Source organism: Protopterus annectens, chromosome 1.part2 (genome assembly GCF_019279795.1).
Source record: "Protopterus annectens isolate FY-2018-M chromosome 1.part2, PAN1.0, whole genome shotgun sequence".
In the NCBI taxonomy this organism is placed as follows: Eukaryota; Metazoa; Chordata; order Ceratodontiformes; family Protopteridae; genus Protopterus; species Protopterus annectens.
The window spans coordinates 834,664,269-834,678,806 of NC_056727.1; the positions used below are offsets into that span (position 1 = coordinate 834,664,269).

Consider the following 14,538-nt stretch of genomic DNA (forward strand, 5'->3'; position numbering starts at 1 on the left):
GTCATTCACATGCTCAAAAACTGTTGGCTCTATAATTAGAACCAACATTACTGTTGTTATTGTTATTACTTGCAGTTTCAATTGCAGAGCTAGTGTGTCCCTGCAACCTTGTACCATGGTTGTCACTTACCAGGGGAGCAGTTATGTTCTCTGTGACAATTGCTGGATAAGTAATGCTAAATTTCTGACAGTTTGGGGGCTATCCAAAGTCTCCTCCTTCATAAACAAACTCTGCAATGTGGTTGTGGGTTGTGTTCCATGAGCCATGTTAAAGATAAAACCAATACACCAATAAGTCCAAAAAACAGGAAGAAACAAAAATGGCTCAAGAACCACAAGAAACTGGATACCAAAATGTAGGCAAAACATTTAATCCAATGTTAAAAACGAGACGTCCAGCAATTAAAATCACAGATGGAGAAAATATCAAGTAAAAACCTTGCTACAATAAATGCTTTTGTCCCTTCCATGAGGGACATCATCAGATAAAAAGCATTTAACAGACCCGCTTTATATAGCACTCATTGGCCCTACTGACCAATCAGTTTTGTGTATGTGTCGAGCCCGCATAAAAAAGTAGCATGCCCCATCATGTCTAGTAAAAATGCATATACTACCAAACTATTTTATATTTACACACATTACTATAAAACAAACATTGATTATCATGCCTAAGAATAGAATGCTACAAAGATTAAATAGCAAATATAAATATATATATTATATTATTATTAAATTTATATAAATATAACAAATGATATATATGAAAATTGTACACGTGTTGACGTACTAATGTTTTCAATTTTAATTAACATGATATCAAAATCATTTCATTTAGTGCAGGCCAAGTACTGGCATTAGTAAAGAGCTGCCAGTATAATTCACGTTTTTCAAGTGTGAGTGACTACGGACCACCTTCTGTTATCAAAAGTAATTTGTTCAACCACATGAAACTTAAATATTCAGGGTACAAGTGAATATGTTTAAATAATGCATTAGTATCTCTGGCAGTTCTAATTTCGTACAAGTCTGCATAAATAAGGTCCTGTAGTTTACGGTCCATCTTTCCAACATAAAAACTTGTGCAAAGAGAACAGCAGACAGAGTAAGCCACCCCCTTAAGAGAGACAGTTACAATGCCTCTATTTCCACAAAAATGTTCAAATTCAAGTTGCTACAGACCAATATATGTTTACAGTACGTACACGCATCACATTTTTTTCATACCTGCATTTGGCATCTTGATTAATTTCCTTGATTAAAAAATTGCTTTTAAATTTGTACCTATTTTAAATACCACATGGGGCATCCCAACCACCAATTCTAGTTAGTGTAACTTATTAATTGACCCCAATTCTAATTTAATACGTTCTTAATCTCGTAACGGTTATTAAAAAATTCGTAATGAAAGAGTATTTAAAATCCAATGATTTCTTCAACCCATTGTTATTGGGGTGTCTTATTGAGGTGAGTGATGGCTCATTCTGTGAATGTGGACTTGCGTGTTTAAAAACACCACCCACATAAACGTCAGTAGGAGAGTAAATGGTCCCCCAAATGGGAAAATAATAATCACGTTCATGTTTGATGACTTCCAACATGATATTATTCACAAATTCAAAAGAGAACCTATGTTTCAAAAACATATTCTTAAGAATCAAGTTCATCCAAAAACATGTTGTCAACTGTAGCCATATGGGCAGCTCGAACAAACTACCCTTTGACTACTGCTTTTTTTTCTGATATGTTAGATGTAAACTATCAAAATGTAAAAAACTGTTACAATATGTTTCTTTACTGTGTATCCTTGAGGTAACTTGCCCATTGACGGTATCCTTAGTCAGCCAAATGTCCAAATATGCAATATCAGTGTCACTGAAATCGTGGGTGAAAACCAGGAAGTCAGTATTATGATTTACATGGATGAAGGAAACATGGTATATCATGAAAATCACCATCCCATAAGATGAAAATGTCATCCGGGTAACGAGTATAGTAGGTGTAAAAGGCAAATAATTCCGATTCAAATATTAACTCCTTTTCCCACTGTATCAGCACTATGTTTGTGAATAAACCTCTGCAAACTCCTCCCACTGCTACACCAGTGTGCTGGAGAAAGAAATCTTCCCCAAATCTAATGAAATTGTTTCTCAGAACAACATTCAGAAGATTCTCATAAAGATTAACTTGTCCTTGGCTGACACCTTTTTCTCGCAAAAATTCAGTAAACCAATCCAAACCCATCTGGTGTGGGTTAACAGAAGAGAGATCCTCGACATCACTTGTAATAAGAATGTAGGAGTCTTTGTATGGTAATCTATTAAAATACTGTTTATAATTTTTCTGCTTTTCCTCTTGATGTTCCAGTTGTAATTTACTGGCTAGGGGGGATTGTCCTTTGCACCTGCCAGACATATGGACTTAGCTAATACCATTATGGATTTAAAGATATTTACATGTAAACTAAATTTCAAGACACTTGTTGGCAAAATGAATGCTACCCTGAATCCCTTGATAATTTCAAGCACATACAGCCTTATGCATCCTTCTATTCTCTGTTTTGAGAGAATTTGGAACTTGATATCCGTCACCTTCAATGCAGCTATATCTAGGCATTCCCCCAACCTCACCAGTCATGAAATTACCATGATGAATGAGCTTAAGAGATAATACTTCCATCCGCATCATGAAACCGGATAAGGGAGGTGGACTGGTCTTCCCGAATGACAGTGACCATAACATGAAAATGAGACACATCATGAAGGTGCCTACTTAAATGAGTCTCACTGAATGAATGGGATATAACCTACAGTAAGATCAGAAATAATCTGTATGACCATTTCTCACTAAGGAAAGCATTATGATTGATGAATTTAACTGTCTCTTGGTGTCCCATCCTAAAATACTCACTATGCTCTCCCTAAAATACACAAAAACAAACAGCCACCAAATATGTGCCCAGTTGTTGATGGGAGAGGCTCTGTCATGCGTCTTTTGGTCAAATACCTGACTACAAAATTGAAGAGTTTAGTTACCCAGGAAATTTATGTTTGCAAAAATTCATGGGAATTTCTGGACAGGATCAATAGATCACCATACAAAGAATCACATACTATTTCAAATTTGTATTTGAATCAGAATTCTTTGCTTTTTGAGCATACTATACTTGGTAACAATGACATTTTCATCTTATGAGATGGTGATTTTCATAATATACCACTTTTCTTCCAGTACATAAATCATACCACTGAGTTCTTGGTTTTCACCCACAAATGCAGTGACATTAACATTGCATATTTGGACATTTGGCTGACTAAGGATACCGTCAATGGGTGAATTACCTCAAGGATACAAAGGAAAGAAGCATATTCTAACAGTTTTTTTGCATTTTGATAGTTTATATCTAACATATCAGAAAAAAACAGTAGTCAAATGGCAGTTTGTTCGTGCCGCCTGTATGACTACAGACGACATGTTTTTGGATGAATGTGATCCTCTTACGAATATATTTTTGAAACGTGGGTACCTTACTGAATTTGTGAATATTATGTTTGAAGTCATCAATAAATGTGAACGTGGTTATTTTGTCCCCATTTTGGGGATTATTTACTCTCCTACTGACACTAATGTGGATGGTGTTTTTGAACAAGTAATTCCACATTCACAGAATGAGCCATCACCCACCTCAATAAAACACCCCAATAACACTGAGTTGAAGAAATCATTGGATTTTAAAAACTCTTTCATTACAAATTTTTCTACTGACAATTATGAAATTAAGAAGGTATTAAATTAGAATTGGGGTCTGTTAATAAATGACACTAACTTAAGAGAACTGGTGGATGGGATGCCTCATGTGGTATTTAAAAGAGGTAAAATTTTTAAACCAATTTTTTAATTAAAGAAAATCAATCAAGATGCCAAATGTAGGTATGAAATAAATGTGGTGCATGTACATACTGTAAACATAATATTGGTCTGTAGCAACTTGAATATGAACATTTTTATGGAAATTAAGAAGCACTATAACTGCCTCTCTAATGCTGTGGTTTACTATGCCTGCTGTTCTCTTTGCCTGAGTTTTTATATTGGAAAGATGGACCGTAAACTAAAGGACTAAATTAATGAACACTTATACAAAGTCAGAACTACCAGGAGAGACTAATGCATTATTTAAACATATCTGCTTTTACCCTGACCATTTTTTCAAGTTTTGTGTGCTTGAACAAATTACTGTTGACAAAAGAGGTGGTCTTTGGTTACTCACACAAGAAAAACATGAATTATACTGGGAACTATTTACTAATGCCAGTAACTGGCCTGGACTAAATTAAATTATTTCGACATCATATTTATTTAAATTGGAAGTATTAGGTAGGCATTACATAAACAGACACATATAATTTTTAATATATTATTTTTTGTATATAAGTTTTATAAACTTACATTTATTATTTAATCTTTGTAACATTCTGTTCTTAGACACGATAATCTGTTTTATAGCGATGTGTGTAAATATAAAATAGTTTTGTAGCATATGTGTTTTGACATGTTACTTTAAGAGCAGCTGTTTCTTTTTTCTTTTGGGGGCTCGTCACAAAAATGCACAAAACTGATTGGTCAAAAGGACCAATGAGTGCTCTCTGTATGGAGGGTCCAATTAAATGCTTTTTATCTGATGACGTTCCTCACTGAAGGTATGAAACCGCTTAACGTAACAAGGTTTTTACTTGGTATTTTTTCCATCCATGATTTTAATTGCTGGACTTATAATTTTTAACCTAGGATTAAACTTTCTGTCTGCATTTTGGTAACTGGTTCCTTGTGGTTCTTGAGTCATTTTTGTTTTTTGCTGCTTTTTGGACTGTGATTTGGTTTTATCTTTTTGACAAACTCAATCCACTAATACACCTCTGTAAATGCTCAGTATTCAACATCTACTAATGTGCATTTTTTATACGGTTACATTTTGCCTTTATTTCATATTACTGTTGCATAATTAGCTAATGAACGTGTATCACTTAATCTCTGGTTAAAAATGTTTGAAATATTTTGGAGTCCTTGCTAAAAAGGTGTTTTTGATTAACTCCAGTCGTACAAACCCAGTAAACAAAAGTATAATAAAACAAATAAAAATAAATACAATATGTAATACGTACTGATTTTCCATCATCCAGTTCTTAAGTAACCTTCTCAAAGAAGGCAACCAGGTTGAGTAGGCAGGATCTGCACTTGACAAAGCCAAATTGGTTGGAGTCAAGGGTTTATAGGTTACCTATATCCTGGTTTATTAATTCCATAATAATCCTTTCCATAGACTTACAGATGAAGATTGTCAGACTTATGCATCTATAATACCTAGATGAGATGACACTCCACCCTTGTGCAGGAGGATAACTCGTTTGTCTTCCATTCATTTGGCACACTGCTTCTTTAGAGGCTGACACTGAATAATTGCTGTAGGGGGTTTGACAGGTCCTTTTTCAAGCTAGCCAGTAGGCATCCTGGCATGTTATGTGGCCCCAATGAAGCAGTGTTGTTGGCCTTGGGTAGTGCCTTGACTTGTGCTTGGGAGAATTAGAGAGGCAGCGTAAATGTGGGTATGCAACCTGGGAATGTTGGTTGTGAGAGGATGGTAAAGTCTGAGCTAAATTTATCTGCTAGTAGAATGGCCATGTCCTCTGGGCCAGAGTAAGATTTATCATTTACTATTTTAGTTTTCTTTTTTTTTTTGTGGTCTATTTGGTGTTTGTAAATGCCTGTAGTGGGCTGCTTCAACCACAGACACAAGGGTAACCGTGTTTTTGGGATCTATATTGCTTCTCATCATCACAGCGTTTTGCTGTGAGCCCTGGCGGGATGAAGGAGCGGTTTTCCACTTCTAATTTGGTGTTCAGCTTACAGGAAGGTGTTTCTTCATATTTGTGTGTTACATCTGATTTAGAGAGTTGTTAATCAGTTTGGGTCTGTTTTTGGACATTTCTAAGGAGCGGTTTCTTTCTGTTATTTGGCGGTTGGCCTATAAGAAGAGGGTTCCTTTGTGTTCGTGCTTTTTACAATTCCGAAGGTTGATTTTTTTTTATAAAATCTATTTTGTACATATACTTATATGATTTAGCAGCTTCATGGAACATTTTCCTTTACAATTATTGAAGAAATTGTTCAATTTTTGGGAACCTAAATTAGCCTGTTGTGAGCTACGGGCAGATGAAGAAGCCATTTTCTTTCTGAACTTTGTGAGCACTTTATTCACTTTAGTGCTTTTGGCCTGTTAGTGTCTTTTTGGACAATTCGGAAAAGTGATTTGGCTTATAAGAAGGCGGCTGCTTTTTGGTTGTGTTATTTACATACTTAAATATCAGATTTTATACGTAGAAAAGTTGAACACCACCAAAACTTGATAACACACAGAAACTGTAAGGGTAAATCCAACGGCTTGAAAATACGGACACTAAAAATTAGCGCTTTCATTCACTTTTATTTCCTTGTGAACTTCTTCTCTATTCAATATCTTCTTCACCTCTTCTATCGCTGAGCTAATCAAGACCTTTACCAACAATAACCCTCCACCCCTCCCTGCTTAATCTTCCCCTCGCTCCTCTCCCCCCCTTCTTTCGGATTCAAACCCATCTCCACCAACCTAATAAAGAAACTTCTCTCTAAACTAAAGCCTTGCTCCAATGCCCCTGACAGCATTCCTTCCTCCTTCCTAAAAATAGCCTCAGACATTATTGCTCTGCCTATCAGCATCCATAGGTTCATAAGTTAGTACTAAGCTAGCTGTCCTTGCAAGCCTAGCCAATTATCCCTTGTAAGGATCCTGATCAATAGATCACTACTTCAATCCTATGTACCCAAACTATGGCACACTGCATTTATTCTTCCACTTCACAAGGGTGGCAAAAACTAACGTCTCCAATTTCTGCCCCATAGCCATCCTCTCCCCAGTCTCCAAACTTCTTGAAAAATGCATCCAACTGCAGCTCTTGCCATTCCTTACTAAACACCAGCTACTCTCTCCTATCCAACACGGCTTCCGCCCAGGACACAGTACCAACTCCGCCCTTCTCTCCTTCTTACATTCTGTCAATTTAGCCCGTGACTCTGGTAATACGGTATCCTCTATTCTACTGGACTTATCTAAAGTTTTTGTTACCATCTCGCATACCCACCTTCTAAACCATCTCTCTAATCTCAACCTCTCCCAAAAAACTCTTTCATGGTTCTTCAGCTATCTTTCTGACAGGTCCCAAGCCGTGAAATGGGGCCAGGCCACCTCCAATTTCCATCCTACCCCCACTGGAGTACCCCAAGGTTCCATACGTGGCCCACTGCTATTCAATATCTTTATTAATGACTTCCACAAAGCCATACCTAATACCAAAATTGTGCAATACGCTGACGATTCCACTTTGATCTGCTGTGCCACTAACCTAACAGAGCTTCAATTTCTGACACAAACTGCCTTCTCAACCACTGAAAACTGGATGCTCCAAAATCACTTCTCACTAAATTCCAACAAAACTAAGATCCTTCTATTCTCTCCCAATCCAAAATCTCTCAAAATCCTCCCCTTTTGATAAAAACTCACTTCAAATTACCAGCCTTAACAACTCCACTATCAAAATCGTACAAACTTCTTGGTGTCACCATTGATGATCACCTAAAATTTAACACTCATATCCAGCTAAACATCAAGAAAACACACACAAAACTTGGCCTACTTTACAGAAACAACTACTTCCTCTCTCCTACCACCAGACTAACTCTCGCCACAACCTATCTCCTTCCCTCTCTACCGTATGGCGCTCTTCTGCTCACTAATTTATCTTCCACACACTTACTTCCAAACTGGAAGTATGTTACAATAAAATCTCCAGATTCGTCACCTAAGCCAAATTCTCCTCTCATCACTGCACCTCCCTTCACTCATTAAACTGTCTTGAACTCCCCAATCAACTTGACTTTCTCCAAATTACCATAGCCCACAAATTATTGTTCCAACCCACTAACTGCCCTCCACTATCCAATATACTACAACCATATACCCCCCTCAGATCCCTTAGATCTACCCACCAAAACTGATTACTGTTCAAAAACTCAAGCGCTCAGCTGGTCAGCTTCTATTATCCTTTTCCATGGCTAAAAAATGGAATGCTCTGCCCTCCACACTGAGGACCTGTGACAACCTTAATAACTTTAAAAGTCAACTTCATTCCTACCTCTATCTAAACAGGAAATGCAACTGTACTCTTCAGCCCATACCTCTCAAGCTCTCCTCCCCCTTTACTCCTGGTTAACCTTCTTACCGTCCTAACCTCGCTCTCAAATATAGATTGTATATGTAACTAAACAGTAAAATCTAGCTATTATGCTATATGCCTGTTTTTTTCTCCTGAACAAAACCAATTGTTTCTTTTCTTTTTTTGAATGCAACCTGTTGTTTGTAATGCAAACTGTCTTTGAAACTATTCATGTAAGTAAACGTTGTGTTGTGGAGCTTTTCTCCCCATGCTTCCACTGAAATGGGGCCTCCCCGGTCATCAAAATGGAATAAATAAATAAATAAATTAGCTTTTTGCAGTGCTTGGTATTGTTCCTGTGGTTTCTAACATAGTTAAAGACAGCTTCTTGCAGTGCTTGGCATTATTTTTGAAGTTTCTCACATAGTTTAAAAAAAGCTTTGTGGTTATCTTTAGCTTGGGTGGCTATGTTTACCTCATATCTAGCTTTGGTTCATTTGATCAGGGACTGGAATTTGCTGCTTGTTCTAGTAAGAGCATTTCTGGAATGCTGGGTGTTACATTTATTTTAAAGTGCAATGAGTTTTTTATCGTGGTTTAGAGCCTGTTTATATTTTATGGGGGTTAATTTTTAAATCTGAGATTTATTTACTTCAGAGGGAGACATATGTCAATATGCAACTATGTACATGAGAGCAGAATGTGACAGTAAAGGGTGAGGCAATCACAAATGAGATACATACTTGGCAGGCAGAATTTTATTACTTTTATATGCTGTGGCATACAAACAACTTTTTGTTCCACTAAAACTCATAATGCAGCCTCACTGTTTGCCTCTGAGTGTAAAAGCCCAATGCACGAGTGATTTATAGGTTTATTATGCTAGTAGCATTACATTCCTTTCTACTTTCTACTATTTGAAAAAAATGTCAAACCCTTTTTGGAGGTGTAGGGATTTATATAATGGAGAACAGAAATAGGCAAAACAGTCGTTATTCTGAGGTAGTCCTCTAGAAATGGTAAACAGTAAAGGGGCTTAAAAACCTTGATTTGTATTGCAATTTAGTGTCTGTCACCTGCTTTCATCCAGTAGGTTCTACCTGTGAATAAAAATTCAGATGAGACAGTGGATAAACTCTTCAGCTAGGGATCGACCCACATTACATATTTCTGGAGTTACTACACATCATTCATTCATTCATTCACAGATTACTTGTTTAATCAGACTCAGAGTCACAGTGGGGTCACTGCCTGTCCTAGTCCTCAGCGGATGCAATGTTGTTTGTCTTTCGGCTTTTCCCAGTTAGGGGTTGCCACAGCGGAACTCCGGTCTGCTAATGATTGGCAGTTGGTTTTTATGGTGTCGAGTTGCCAGCCCGACACCCAACCTTCAACGAAGGCATGCCCATTCAACGCATGTCTTTCAAACGCCCATTCGACCGTGGGGAGGACATGCAGACTCCACACAGAAGGCACTCCCAACCCAAGCTGAGAATCGAACGGGAGAACCTCTTACTGTGAGGCAACAATGCTACAGCTGCACCACGGACGCAATGTAAAGAAACTAATCTTGGATAGGATGTCTGGCTGTCACAGTACCACACATCAGTAAGCCTGGAATTACAAAATGAGACAGCCATAACAACTAAAGAAACCACTTAAAGCCGGTTTTCAAGACTGAAGAAGTTCTTACAGCAACTGCTAGTGTCTGTAAATGTTAATCTAAGGTGGTCCTCACATTAACACATATGCTGTTTTGACAAGCTACAAATGGCACCAGAATACTGCTTGGATATCTCATGATTTCTGAGATTAAGCTATGGTTGCTATAATTAGTACACATGCACATTTCAGCTGCACAAGTATATTAGAAGAGAAAATAAGAGTCTCTTACTTTTTGTAGAAAGTGGTTCACATTCAACAGCCTGCAAAAAAATGAGAGGATAACTGGTTAGTGTAGAACATTACTTCAAAGTAAAAAATAAAAAAAAAACAAGACTACAGAACAACAGTTAAGCCATACATTCTTCATGCTCTAACAGATTTATCACAAACTTATACTACAACATCTGAGCAGAAACACCAAGATTATGAAAAAAGCAGATTTCCAGGCTGGTTCCAAAGGAAGTTGCATTTCAGCACAGACAACCGAAAGCTTGTGACTTAAGAATTACCATTTAATAAAACCTTTTATCTTAACTGCATTTATTAAGCACAACATACTTCAAAATAATGGACTTTTTAGTATGGCATTAGAAAATGGTCTGTAAATACTGAATCCTAACTAGCTACATACTAGGCTCATAATATAATGCTGAAAGACTGCTTAATGAAAAGAGCAGACAATATGGAAGAAAAACGAGATCACATGACTAAATCTGTAACAGTAAATTAATGTTTAATTACTGAATTAAATATTAAATAAATTAAATGAAATGCTAGAATTATTCTTTGAACCTACCTAGTACATCACAAAACAATTAAAGACAACCTTCAAACAAATCTTAAGTTTTTTATTTCACTGCACAATATGAAACTCATGCTAAATGCAACCACACAAAAAATATACTGACAGGTGTTCTTTGGCAGTCCTCCAAAACTTATTAACTCACCTAGCCTTGCAACACCCACTTATATAAAACAATCAGTTTACCGAGTATGTTTTCTTTTAAATACCTTGGCTTTACCCATCATCCAAGTCTGAATATGCAAACTCACATCAGTAACAAACGCAAAAATTATTTCATCTCTGCAAGGTTGTTGTAAAATTTCACACAGCATGCAGACAACATAGCATTAGTTTCCAATAAAAAGATTCGAAGGAAAGATGGCATTCTAATTCTATTAGTTGAACAGTTGTGTTATAATTATGTGAACATTATTATGATGATGTGCTATCTTTCAAGCCACTGACACATTTTATACTGGTGTTTCAGTGGCTGTAGAACAAGAAGACTCAGCATTCTGGGTTTGTTACAACAGAAATTCCAGTAAGTGTGCTCATCTTCAGTTATAATCGCGATGAGTGGATGGGTAACATTAAGTTCACCACAGGGATCACTCCATTGGCTCTACTAGATAGAGGCACTGGGAGCCAAAGTCGGGCAGCACGATGGCAGGGCACATTTATGGGTTAGGCTTGTGAAGGCTCCAGGGCAGTTAGCCTTGTACACACCTATGAACCTATAAAAGACTTTTAAAGTTAGATGAATATCAGATACCAAGATATACAGGATTCCTCTGCCTTTACTACAATAATATTCCCAGTAAAGGCTTTTGACTCAACTTGTATAATACTTCATCACCTGATAAAGTTTTGTATGACATAACACAAAACAGTGTTCTAATTAACCATCATCATCCCCCCCACCTTTTCTCATCTTTTACATGGGGTTGAGTGTCATGTTAATTATCACCATCTCGCTCTCTCAATTCAGTGCCACTCTCATACCTGCTTCAACACTCATAGCTGATGGTCGTAGGCTTTCACTCACACAATCCATGCACCTCTTTGGTGGATGCCCTCATTTCCTCTCGCCTTTCTCCTGTCTATTCAAAATCTTCTTCACCAAATTATCTTATGCTTTTCTGCACATGAGCTTGAACCACCTTAATCTGTTCTCTTTGACCTTGTCTACAACTGGAGCTTCTGCTTTGATAGCCTTATTTCTTTGTATATCCCACAGTATGCCGCCTACCACATGTCTTAAGCACTTCATCTCAATCACCTCTGGCTTCCCTAACTGCTCTGCCTTTACTGCTAAGGCTTTTGTACCATGCAGTATTAGTACTGCTCTTCACTGTTTTGTATACCTTGCTTTTCAACGTCTTTGGCATTCTTCCGTGATATACTACCGTTGACACTTTGTGCTACTTGGCTTCACCTATTCTAATTCTAGCTTTGACCTCCCCATTTATACTTCCCTTTTCCACAAACACCCCTTCTAGATACTTGAAGATGTCAACCTGTTTCACTACTTTCCATTTTATCTCCATGTGGAGATAGGTAAAGGCTGCCAGCCTAGCAAGATAGAATTACATTTGTAAATACTAATATAAGCCACAGACTTGTTCTCTTAAATGTGAAACCACTGCATTGGATATTGAACTGCAAAAATGTAACAGTGCACTCTGCTGTAAGAAAGCTAAGTCAAGCATTTTATGACTGTCCTTGATGTCAAAATTTGGAGCCGACATGTCTAGAGGGAGGAATCTTGCCTATTGTTTTAAGACCAGAGTTAATGGCTTGAATTTGCATGTATAAATGTCCTTTATTGCTCTGGTTATGACCAGGTGTTAAGTAAATGTAGTTTCTGTTAGCCTGGGAACACCAGAGAAGTGTGAAGAATGATGTCATGTGAAGCAGCTCTGTGTTATCAATTTAAAAAGAGAGAATCAGAGCTCAGAGCATTTTGTCTTGAGAACATCCATCACCACCAGCACTGCTTTGCTCTGTATGTAAGTTATTTAGAATTGTTTTCTCTTAAATATAGCTAGGAAATAGGAAGATTAGACTAGTTTGTTTTTCTGTGATGTCAGAAATTTTGCTACTGTATTATTTTAAGTATTCCTCTGTGATCTCTGAACTCTTGACTAGCACTGTGTAGTAAGAAGAATTGTGTTGTGTTTTTATTATTTATTAAATATTTTTAAACCTCTCAACTGTGGCTGTTTTATGTACAGTTAATTTAAGATCTAGAGTTTTCTTGTAGTTTTACCTACATAAAATGCTTTACAAGATGCAGAAATACCTAATAAATAAAGCTAGTTGGCCAAAATAATGTGTCTGAAATTCTCCAAGTGCAACTAACACTAGGTAAGACTGCAATCCAAATTGTAGCTTGCTACAGATCCCCCACCATGCCCTAAGATTCTCACTACACCTTTCTAAACATACTGGAAAATATTAAGATAGAACCAAACACCCTAATACTGGGTGATTTTAACTACCCTGCCATTAACTGGGCAAACTACTCATGTCCCAACACCTTTACGCAACGGTTCTTGGAATTCATAAATTCCAACCCCCTGGATCAACTAATCCATAGTCCCACCAGGGGCTCCAATATCCTAGACCTGGTCATTACCAACATGGGAAATCAATGCTCCATACCTATGGTCACCCCCTCGTTATTAAGGTCTGACCATAAGCTAATCACCCTTAACATCCACATCCCACCCCCACCCCCCCAGCAAAGAAACCAACATAACAAAAACTTCTCCAAAGCCAACTTCATGCTACTCAAGTCAGAAGTGACAAACTTCATGACACCCATGCAGACGGGAACTGAAAGTTCAACTGCTGAATCCTACACTAAGGCACTGTACGAGCACATCCACTCATGCATGAATCGTGCCATCCCAAATAGAACCAAAATGCTCTCATCCAAAAAAGGAAGCCAATCTGGTGGTCCCCTGCCATAAACAAACTTTACAACAAAAGGAAGAAACTTTTGCAGAATAGAGGAAAATCCCAGGATGCAAAAAACTCCCTTAGCCTCAGTAAGAAACTGAGATGCCTCATAAAATCCTCCAAAGCTAGTTACGGAAATAAAATTGCCAAAGATTCCAAAGACAACCACAAAGCATTCTATAACTATCTCAAGAATCTAAATGGCAATGCTCAGATCTGCTCTGAGCTAAAACAGAATGGCATTAAATATACTGATCCGAAGGATATTGCCAATATCCTGGCAGATCGATTCAGTGCCAACTTCACTCCCCTCTCACCCCCTAAATGGCCCATCTCAATACCGGAAGGTTGCCAAATTCCAGTAATAATGGCCACACAGGTACAAAATGCACCCTCTAAAACCAAGAATACAGCATCCATGGGACCAGATGACATCCCGGGCTGTGTACTACATGAACTACAATATGAAATGGCACCTCACTTAAGTGTCATGTTTAATCATAGCCTCACCTCAGGTTTCGTGCCCACTGAGTGGCGCAGAGCTACAGTTATCCCAATCCACAAGGGGGGATCCACCTTGGATCCCGGAAACTACCGTCCCATCAGTCTGACAAGCCTTATCTGCAAGGCCATGGAGCGTATTATCATGGAACTTATAAACAAAGACATTGGCAACCTTCAAACACTGGACCCCACCCAGTCTGGGTTTGTGAAGGGCAGATCTTATCTCCTGAACCTGACTGACTTCTTTGAATCGGTCTCCAAAGCCATGGACAAGGGTAAGGTGGTCCACAGAGCCTATCTAGACCTTGCCAAGGCCTTTGACACCATCCCCCACTCTGGAATCATAAATAAACTTACTAAGTTGGGCATTAATCCCTA

General features: G+C 37.8%; 1 long non-coding RNA gene across 1 annotated transcript in view; it reads right to left on the reverse strand.

Annotated features, from left to right (window-relative positions):
• The window catches only part of LOC122791418, a 34,667-nt gene extending 22,370 nt beyond the window's left edge, over positions 1-12,297 (reverse strand). Inside the window, exon 1 of the long non-coding RNA XR_006363161.1 lies at positions 10,138-12,297. This is a non-coding gene — a long non-coding RNA (uncharacterized LOC122791418). The remainder of the gene's footprint in view (positions 1-10,137) is intronic.
• Between the last annotated feature and the right edge of the window lie 2,241 nt (positions 12,298-14,538).